Raw genomic sequence first — 12,103 nt, forward strand, 5'->3', positions numbered from 1 at the left:
ATGATAATAATATATTTGAGGCATATAAAGTATTCAAGTGTTGGATGTTAATTTACTGCCTCTATTTAAATGGTAAATCTAGATATTATAATTAATTTAATATTATTGTGCATATTACAGCTGCATTCTAGTTTCTAATTGGAATATAAAATATGTTTAATGGTAAGATTTTAATAAATAAACATGTAATGTTAAAAATAAAAAAACTATAAGAGGTTAATATTCCTGTTATGCTTTTCATATACAGCAAACATATTCCATATGACACTTGCAGTGCAGCACAATGACCCTGTACAGTAACTGATGATGCTTTTTTGCTAGATGTAAAGGTGATTTGTCTCAGATGTTATCATTATTCTTTGATTTGAAAAAAAAAAAGAGAAAATTAAACTGCAATTTACAGAGTAACCAAATTACCAAAACTAGTAGAACAACTCTTAATGAGCAAAACCATTAACAATTTTCTGACTGCGGTCTGCGTTCACAATCCTTGGACACCTTGTTAGCACAGAATGAGGTGTTCAATCAAGAGACTGGGAATTGGAAGTACCAGGGCACAGTTTTTTGAGTGGTGATTACAAAGGCATGAGTGTGAGTGCCAAAGTAACAGTCTTCTACACTGCAGGAAGCTGAGAAACCTTCAAGGCTGCATTTGTAAATCAGCCTTGATGATTACAGCAGGCACAAGCAAAGAGCAAGGGAAACAATGATTTGCACTAGTCTTTCACTACTTTAATTTGCTCTTCAGATGAACAAAATGATAGAGGGGACTGTATTGTCCTAACATTTCACTGTATGGTTTAACACTATCAGTCCCATTGGTATAGACATGTAAAGCAATAAAAGACAAACATTAACAAGTTAATATTGATTCTAATGTTCCGTCAGATATAAATATGGGGATTAGAGGGCAATAATATGTACCTATCTGTGTGGGTTCTGGGTAATATTGGATTCATAATGTATTTAGAACATTGGGGTGGATAAGACAAAATAGTGCTAATTAATATTTTATTAAATTAAAAACAAACAAGTAATTTTTAAAAGTAGTTTAACCACAATTATTGCCTGTATTATATACCAATTATATAAAGAAGATATACAGCTATATATCTAAAAATACACAGAATGTATATGAGAAAAACGAAAAACATTATGTTATTACATTTGCTCCTATAATATATATTTAATTTTGTCCCACTGATCTCAAAAGAAACAGAATGCTCTGCTTAACAATAAGGGACAATAGTTCCAAATAATAAGAAACAAAAAAAAAACCTGCATCTGAATGTAAAAAATAAGGATAATATTTTCTGTGATTTTATTTTATTCCACTTGACTTTGCTAACCAAAATAAGTTTGCGTTATACATAGCTATGACCCTTCACTCACCCAATGAAAAGGAAAAAAAAAATCATTTTACCCACTACATATAACTTTCAATTATATGTGTAAGTGAAACATCTAAGATTCCCATTATCTGGTCTTCAGCAGGATTTAGACACAACGCAGTGGGCTAAAATTGATTCACGTTTCTTTGTGAATGCACTTTGAAATGTAGTGTGCATTGATAAACTGTAATTATCAGTAAAACGCTTAACTAGTAACCATTGGTCAGGATTCATTAAAAAGTAGTGGCTAGGCAGTTAATTGAAGAATGGAAGAAATGAAGAAATGAAGAAAGTGCGGCAAGCACTGTATGAACTCTTGCATACAGCAGACCTTTGGATTTTTTTTAATATGAACAGTATAATGTTAGATTAACACAAGTATTAAGTTAATGCCAATTTGCTATTTTTACAAAAATTTACTCTATTTCCTAGCTAAAGATATTTTCATATGTTTGCTTATCTTATAAGCTGTGATATATAAGTTAATGCATGATTGCAACATTTTATGTGAATATACTAATGTATAAAATACTTACCATAATTAGAGGACCAATCAATTAGAGTTGAATTGTATTTGTTTAAAAAAATGTTTCTATTTACTTTTCAGATGTCAGAAGAAAAATAAGAGTTGCTATCAGCACAATTACCATTGCTTACATTGATATTCTTTTTTTCCTCTGTCTTTAATGTACTGCCAGGCACACAAAGGTTGTGTTGTCCATAGTTTATAAATGATGAGTAACATAAGTTCAAAGTGCAGTAGCAACATTGCAATAGCCATGTGTGTTTGTTTTACCTGTGAAACACATGCAAACAATTTGGGCTCTGTAGATTTTATTAATTGTAAACATTCTGCATGTAGAGGGCGCTGTTGCTCATAAATTCTGCAGGCATTGACAATGCCTAACAAAAAACCTTTGCTGGATAGCCTGGCGTTTATATTTTTATTAGCTCTTACTAAACGATCAGTGCTATTCTTGGCACATAAATTCTAGGTTCTTATTTCTGCAGTTGGGTCTATTGAAATAAATCTCATATGGCCTTTGAATGCGGTTTGTTAAATTATTTTCCTAAAGACAAATGCTTGGCATTATATGGGCTCAAGATGTTTGTGACTATCGCAGTCTTTCTGTTCTTTACAGTACGCTAACAAGCACATTGATGGCAAAGGATTCACAGGGGTTGTGTATATTTATTTCAGCTATTACAAGTCATAACCTCCACGTGAAGAAGACGCAAGCTGGAATGTTCAATTGGGAGCACCACTTTAAATAAACATTTCTGGTACTGTACAAAAAAAACGACCAAATGTTTTGCCGTTTCCTACCTAAAATCTGCATCATGTAGTAATTAAACTATACCCACTTTGACTTGTATTATACATTTGCCATTATATTGGCTTCTACTGAAAATGTATTAAATTATTCGAAAAACTAAAGTGCCATTTTTGGGGGGATGTTCTTTAATACTCCACGCTGAGCTAGCTGCTTTTTGAATGATGTATGTTGGCCTTGTATTAATGTGAATTAACTGCATCTAAACAAATCCTGACATGGCATTGAATTTCTGGGCAAATGAGACAGTGGAAGAACAAAAACACCCCTTTGATCTAAAATACTTTTAACCTTTCCTTGCCACCTAGTGCTAGGGATGTTTGCCAAACGCCTTTATGAGAAACTGTACAGCACAAAAGTGAATAGATCAGTATAGAAACAGATAACGTCTAATGCGTGAAATATTTTCTGCAGACAGTAATAAAAATAATTACTGCATATATGAAGCTGTCAAGATTGTGTCATGGCTGTTTCTATTTTTTGCTTCTGCAACAGTTGCCCAAGCCAGCCAGCCCAGGAATTATGTCATATTAATGTTTAATGGACTGCCAGGTTTATGTAAAAAAAAAAATAAAAAAAAATATACAGGACGATTCACAAATGTTTCTTTGTAATGGATTAAGCGGATGTGAATTGGAAATAAAACATTGTTGCAGTTAAGTAAATATGGAACGGTTAGGTTGTGGAATCTCAGTTAAGCATCAAAGATGTCTAAAGCAAAAAACCTTACCTGATTCTGAATAACCATCTCCAGATGAGATCACATGTTAAATATAGCACAATAAGAGTCCTGCATAGATGTCTGTAACAGAGCAGTGTTACACTATATGTTGTACACCCAAATGTGTGTGATGAAGATAGGACAAATTCTAATGTTCTGTGCGGTAGGAAATTTGCCTCTTCTGTTGTGTGCAGCTTTTGAAGTACTGCCTAAAAATCAGCCTAGGGCTTCAAAGAGAAGGGATTATAGCTTTTATCAAGCAATTAATATGGCTGTAACTCAGAATGTCAGCACCTGATGACTAAACAGGGTGGACAGTACATTAAGGGGGGTCAAGAGCAGGCCTCATGTTGAGATGGTATTCATAAAAAAATAATAGATAAGCACATGATATTTTGGGGGGTTTGTTGCGGAGTACGTGCAAATGTAAACTTAAAGCACAGGCCTCTTTCTCTATTAGCTGGAGAGCGAGCTGACTTTAACGTATTTTATCCACCTAGATTATTTTAATCTCCCACCAACTGTTAAGGAGAAAGGCGTGTCATTAAAAGAAAGCTATTCCTTGCCTCTTAACATAGTTCAGATGGCAGACTGTTAGAAGCCCTTCCTTCTCTCAGGGTTCAAAGGTTCAAAAATGGTCCGCATATTGCACAACAGCCAATCAGCAGGACATTGTAGGAGGAATTTAAACAATATGAATCGCTGTCAAAGCAAAACAAATACCTTATGGGCAATAACTATAATTACATGAACCTTGTGCGTGAAATTAGAATAGCATATGCAAGAGTGTGCATGCAGATATTGTTCTTTACCCCAACTACTGGCTACCAATGTCACTATAAATTATGTAGGAAGTCAGGTAAGGGAATAGCTGTTTATTGAGTGCAGAGAGATGGATTTGGTGAGCACAAGAGGTACACATGCCTCTGATAACCCTCCCTCTGCCAAACACAAAACATGTCTGCCATAATAACTGGCCGGCTTTATGCTATAACTATACATGTACATTCTGATCAAAGGAAAGTGCAGGGGAATTACGGTTGCCCCCCTTCCCCTCTATTCCAGACGTACTAATTAAAATACTGCAATAATAAGACCAGTATTGCACTTTATCCATCAGTGCATAAGGGTACAAGCACATATATTGGCACTTCTTTGCAGGGCAGTGTGATTTCTAGGTGTTTCCAGTATAAATCCCCACTGCCAGAATCTCATGCTTGCCCCTGTATTAAGAGATAACATGTCAGTATACTAATAAAATGTAATAGACCGCACAAAATATGCAGGTGGTTCTATGTTACTGCAACCACAGCTACTGAAAATAATACATAGAGCATTACACTTACAAGTGTTTCCAGCATATTTAACCGTAAAGCCTGTCATAGGTTGAACAAAGAAAGTTCATGGACACAGGGAGCAGCGATCCCAAAACATTCTGCATTTTCTGTGCACCGTAAATGTGGTCAGCACAGTATAAGAACACTACTGACAGAGAGCACTTCCCTAGACGTAGGCAAATGAGCCATAACAAAGGGGTACCTATCGAACAGGCAGAGTGAAATGCTACAAGCCGAGGGTGCTCTCATACTGTAGGATGTCATATACCACTTGCCAACAGGAATTATACTTCCACTCGGCGATGATCAGAAATGGCAGCACTGCATCTGACAAAAGGAACAGCCAGTCAGGAAATTAGAACCCTTAAAGGAGTGTGCTTGTAACTTGAAAACTCTCAAATTTGATTTGATATTTGATTATCATCTTGTATACCATATCACTGCAAAATCCTTATATACTTTGGCAATATGGTATATATTGGCATCTATTAATTAAGCTATTTTTCGATTTAAATAAAATATTTTTTTACATCTAATAAATGTTTATCTTTTTGCGGCCTGTTTACCAGAAGTCGTGTTGTCACTTCTGACCATCCTTCAGATTATTATTTCTCCCACTAAGTGCCACACTTATAACTTACTAGGATATACTAAAATATGTTGATGCATGTAGGAATCTTGCTGTGGGTCACTTAGCTACCACCATAACTGTGGTAAAGGATATAACAAACACAACCTGCTTTACAGCGCTAGCGTTTGCTACCTTTGTTGATAGCTGTAAATGGCGAATGCTCTAGCTTTTGAAGGGTGTTAAAGGTTCACTAAATATTCTTATGGTTTTCTGAAGCATATGAATGTGTATGTTATTACATAGTAAGTCGGTGTCTACAATGCAATGATGCCTCTGCAGGGCACCCAAGGTCTGTACTATGTCTTTTAACCACTGATTCCTAACTATTCACAGTTGTTGTAGTAACACGTTTCTTCTAGGATTTTCCACTTGCTTTTGAAGACAACACCCCACTGAGCATCCACACTTAACGTTCTTAAAGATCTGTATCACTGGATAGTCCTGGTATTTTTAGCTCAGCTGAAACAAAATCCTTTAGTCAAACATGAAGTAATGTGGATGTATAATCTTAAAGTTGCAGTAAAAAAAAATCTAATAGAACCTATTTAGCTGCTTTAATACTCTAGAGGAAGGAAAAAAGATTTGTTTCAGTCTTATTAACTATTAAACTGTGATCCATTCCTTTATGTGTGTCCCTGTATCTCTCTGTGTCACCAGCAAATGTTTGCACAAGAAGACTGAAACAGCAATTCCTTCCTGACTAATGGATGAAAGTCACCTTTGTGAATGTGACAGTCATGTAATGATTCACTTTGAATGTGAAAGTAATAGGTTTGTATATATATATATATATATATATATGTAAATATATATGTATATATATATATAATATATATATATACACATATATGTATGTGTATACAAATATATATATATATATATATATATATATATATATATATATATATTGTGGCAAGAGCCCGCTACTACAGAAGCACACGCGAACAACTTCTTCCTTTTTATGTAGCTTTATTGCCAGGATGGTAAATGTTTTGACACCGTATACTTTCACAGCAGTTATGGAGACCCTAAACGCTAGCTATACCGAGACCATCTCTCTCTCTCAGGACCAGCCAGCTCACCCAGCGTTGGTCTCCGTGCACAAATGATACAAACAAGCTTTTATACCTGATACTCCTCCCCCAGCCTTAGCTTGATGGACAGGTGACACACCCGCCTTCTCTTTAAAAGGAAGCGCCCCATCACTGGCTCTGTTTGTACTAAAATACACACCCTGTCTGTTTGCTGAGAGGAAGGATTTCTCTATCAGGTAGGTTAACCAAACTTAAACTATTGTTTGTTACACATAAGTCATCAATCTAGGTGCATTACTGCACAAATGTTTTACTCTACTTATTGCCAACTAAATGCCTCCCTTTGTTACAAAATAAATATATATATATATATATATATATATATACAAACCTATTACTTTCTATGCACCATATGCATTCTAAACCTATGCACCAGCTATTATGAATAATGCAGGTGTTGTGCATAGTATTTCTGCTACAGTATGAGAGACTGACAAGCAGTGAGAACAATGATAATTACATGAATAAGGATGGATGGAGCAAACTAACCAAGCAAAGATGGTGTAGGAAATCCTGCCTTTTTGCAGCTCTATTAATTGTATGTACACACCAGCTGCATGATTCTACTCTCTTAAGAGGATAGTACGTTTGGAATTAAATGTAGATTCTTGACCACTGTGTCAATTGCAGGATATGCTGTATATGCTTTTTTAGCAGAAAAAAACAAAATAAGAACAAGAACAAGGTGTATTCATGGTCTATCCTGCCTGTCTGAGTGGAGCCCACTGGAATGATGGTTGTCAGTGTGCGGGGCAAAGAGGCGAATAATATCCTGTCTAAGGTCATGTATGATTACACATTTTATGTAAAGAGCATTATAAAATTATTATTATTATTAATAATAATAATAATAATAATAATAATAACAATAAACCTTGCATTTTACAGAGTTATCACTGATACCTATTACATTCGCTAACAATGCTCCATTTACCATGTTGCAAAAGAATCACAGGAACAGTATACCATCAGGAGGATTAATATCTTCTGTATGGGTCTTAAGGTCCCCACATTTTAACAGAAATTTGTGATGCTGTATGACATGGAATTTGCTTCCAATTAGGTGTCAAACGCAGCGAAATACCTCTAAGAAATCATTGCTGCTCTTTCCGCCAATCTATGTGCATACACAACAAAAGTACATGAGCAACACACCTATACTGTTATAAATAAAAGAAGAAAAGGCACATTTGTCTTTTGGTCACCCCTGACGCATTTTAAAATCAGTTATTAGAAATAAGAGTGCCACAAAAGTGGAAAATACAACAAGAAAGGTTTCTGAGCTGTGCGAGGATTTTCATTTTACTGACAGTTGTCGGAAAAATGCATTTGTGCTGATAAGTGCATAGTTCATCACAATGACACAGTTCAACACAAAGAAGTAGTAAAATGCAGCATCTCTAGGCTTTTATTTTTTATTTTGTGACACATTTCTCTAAAAGTTTGAGACTTCCTTTTATATTCTTATGTGTTATTCTTTATAGTCTTATTTTGTTTTCTATTTTAAGATATGCTGCTTTGTAGTTTTACAAGTCTGTTACTGATCTGTGACTAATATGTGGAACATGATTTAGAGTATCCCTGTAGCAATCAGTATGTGCCACCAATGGTCAGCCAGTGAACATCTTGGGGCTGATTCATTAAGGAATGTAAATGCAGATACATGCCATATTTTGTGCAAAATAGCTCTGCGCATTCCCAGAACTGTACCATATGCCTGTGAACACAGCAACATGCAATTCATATTTGAATGCAAAGGACCCTTACTGTAACCTACGATTTCATAGGCGAAACAAGAAGGGGAATGAGCATATACACATAGCAATGTACAGTAAGAGCGTGCCAAGCTTGATCAGACTCCGCAGAGCCCAATTCAAGCCTTGGGCATCTCAAAGGTACATGTTTTTCTTTCGTATCACTAGCACCAGCTCAGAGCTGGATTAAGGCTTTGGGGGGCCCGGGCCACTTAAGACAGAGGAGCCCTTAAGATCTAAAATTAAGGCAGTGGTTCCCAAACTTTTGCAGTTTGCGGCTCCCTTAGAGTCTCCATAATTTTTCAAGGCACCCCTCCAAAATAATTACCGAGCAGTCCCATTTTATAAGTAGTTGGGTCAAAATAACGTAATAAGTATTTAGGTCAGGACAGAAATACTTAGTAAGTTGATTGCAAAAATAATACACATAAATCCAAGGGAAAATAATATTTTTATATATTTTTTTCTATCATATTTCTGTCAAAGAATAATTTACAGCTAACTCACTCTGTGCCCTTGCATCATCTCCACACTCTCTGTTCCCCTCTGCATCCACACATTATGTGCCCCTCTGCATCTACACTCTCTGTGTCCCTCTGCATCCACTATAATATTTATATATATTATATATAGATATATATATATATATATATATATATATACATATTTATTTATATATATATATATATATATATATATATATATATATATATATATATATATTTATATATATATATATATATATATATATATATAATGCAGGACCCTCTATTTTATTGATCATTATTAAAGTAACTATCGAAGCCTGCCACTTATATTAAAGCTGTAATTGGATTAGATAAATATGTTGATATAGATAAATAAATATAAATATATATATATGCATGTGTGTTTATGCGTATATATATATATATATATATATATATATATATATATATATATGTATATATATATATATATATATATATATATATATATATATATATATAATATACATATATATATATAGATATATATAAATATATATATATATATATGTATATATTTATATATATATATATATATATATATATATATATATAAAACTATTTTTTTCAAACTTTAATATAAGTGGATGGCTTCAGTAATTACTTTACTAATGATTAATAAAATGGAATCTGCCACTCTGGCATTGGTGTCACCAGTCTAATGTTAATGTTCAATGTATATTTATTGAAACATAACTGATCAAATAAATAATCATATGTATATACATGTTTAATAAAATCCTTCATAGCACGATTATTAATTAAATGTGTTAAATATGTATATACATAAAATAAATAATCATTTGTATATACATATTTAAGAAGACCCGTCAGAATGAAGGGTCTTCTAGAAATAGTTATCAATATATAGAGAGTAGGCGACTCACTACTCTCTTCATGCAGAGGAGAAGTCCATTTCGGCCATTGTAGATAAGATAGTACAGCAGCCGCGGTGCTGCTGACACAGAGTGGGCGCATGCGTCAGTGGGGACCCCGCCAGCCGCCGCATCCAGGGGCAAACGCAGGATTTGAGGTGGGGGGTTTCCACGGCACACCACCAGTGGGCGTGACCAGCATGCATGGGGGCGTGGCTATAATTTCAGACAGTGCTAGGTAGCTCTTCCAATCCCCCTTTACATACAAGAGCAATGCTGTGTGCACTACTGTTAGGTGCATGCAGTTCCCACTTCATGAGCAGAGCAGTGTGAATTGGGACATACCTCCCAACTGTCCCTGTAGTCGGGACAAAGTCCTGACTCAGTGGGTCAGTCCCCAAACTCTGGACTGCCCCACCAAAATCAGGACAGTTGCAGACTGTCCTGCTCTCTCCTACCTGTTCTTCCTGCTTTCAATACTTGTTGCTGCTGCTCATGTCCTAAGCTCAGTTGTGCTTGTCTGGATCCTGGAATGTTGGGTCCCTGTTTGGAAATAGAATAGGTACATGAGTTATAGAAATACCAGCAATGAGTGAACACAGTAGGCCACCCTGCCTCTATGCAGTCCGACATTAAATCAAAACAACTCATGTTTTATTATTAGTGCCCCTTTCTTGTAACCAGCCCGACTGTAAAATAATTTTATTTACCTTTAATAAAAAGACCTGTTTCCCCCAAACAACCCCAATATTAATTGTAATCACGTTTATTAAATAAACCTATTTTCTATAATACATTAAAAAACTTGCATTTACTTTTAAGAAATAGCAATCCTTTTTCCAAAACTCTGCCACACATTTAATTATTAACGCCCAAACCACCCCAACACTAAATGAATCATCCCACCCTACATTAATAAATCTGCACCAACCCCAATATTAAATTAAAATTGCCCCACCATAACCACACAAACAAAATAACACCCATTAATTAGACATCGCCTACCTTACACATTACATTGCCACAACCTCCCTGTGCCATCACACACACTACATTGTCACAAACCTCTTGTGCCATTACACACACACACTACATTGCTGCAAGCCCTGTGCCATCACACACACTACAATGCCACAATCCCCGTGCCATCACACACTAGATTGCCACAAGCCCAGTGCAATCACACACACACACTGCATTGCCACAAGCCCCGTGCCATCACAAACACACACACACTACATTGCCACAAGCCCCATGCCATCACACACACTACCTTGTTACAAGCCCCGTGCCATCACACACACTACCTTGTCACAAGCCCCGTGCCATCACACTCACACATTACACTGCCAAAAAGTGGAGAACAAGGAGTCATGGACAGTTGAGCTGGGTGAAAGAAGGAGGCCACAGAGATAAAGGTTTTAGGTGAAGAGATCTTCAGGGCAAATGGACAAAGCGGGGGCTGGGGGTTAGAGGGCATGGATGAGGGTATGGGGAGGTACAAGAAAGATGGAAGAGAGGTGAAGGGGGAGCAGATTTAATTCAATTCAGGTAAGCTGGAGCTGTTGTAGAAGGAAACCCTTATTGATGTAATGTCACATACAGTGGTTCAATGTTTTTTATGTTTTATTTTGTTTTTCTTCTACCTGTACATATCATTTGGGATAAAGGTGAATACATCTGAAAGATGACAATTTTACTAATGTCCACAGATATTCTCACGTCTCGGGGCTGATTCAGTTTGCCTATGGAACATCAGGCAATGTGTTTCTGCATTGGTTTACTGCAATAATGGTACAGAAAACATTGTTTATTTTTATTTGCACCTTTACGAGTTGAGGAACGATCAAAAAAGAGTGAAAACAATATCATAAAAATCCCACAGAGACACATTACGGTTAATTAACTCTTCACCTCTCTTTGATATGAGATACATTTTTCAACAATTTTTTACAAGAAATAAATGTATGTACATGTATAAACTATGTTGAAAAATAATATACACACAGTACTACATGTAATGTAATGACCAGGAATTGAGCTAAACATACTTATTTGAATATTATTGCCTATGTCTAACACCAACACAAAATGTGCAATCTGAATGAAAATGCAAAAGGTAAATATTTAGTGCTATTTCCAGTGTAAGATATTAATAACAATGAAGTCATTTTCTATCACTTTTAAATCATAGACTTTTGAGACATTTTTCACTTACCTTTAGGTGCACTTCTGCAGCATCCCTCCTCACTGCTCAGACAGGAAGTGAAGTGAGCACTTCCTGTTTGAGGCCAATCAGCAACAGGCAGCCTCACGATTGACTGCCTGTTGCTGCCACTGACCACCAATGATTTCATTGTTGGCCCCTGCCCCTCCCTCCCCCTCACGGCACCTCCGCCACAACTGACAGCTGTCAGATGCGGCTGTGGCGGGGTACCC

The sequence above is a fragment of the Mixophyes fleayi genome, chromosome 3 (genome assembly GCF_038048845.1).
Source record: "Mixophyes fleayi isolate aMixFle1 chromosome 3, aMixFle1.hap1, whole genome shotgun sequence".
Classification (NCBI taxonomy): domain Eukaryota; kingdom Metazoa; phylum Chordata; class Amphibia; order Anura; family Limnodynastidae; genus Mixophyes; species Mixophyes fleayi.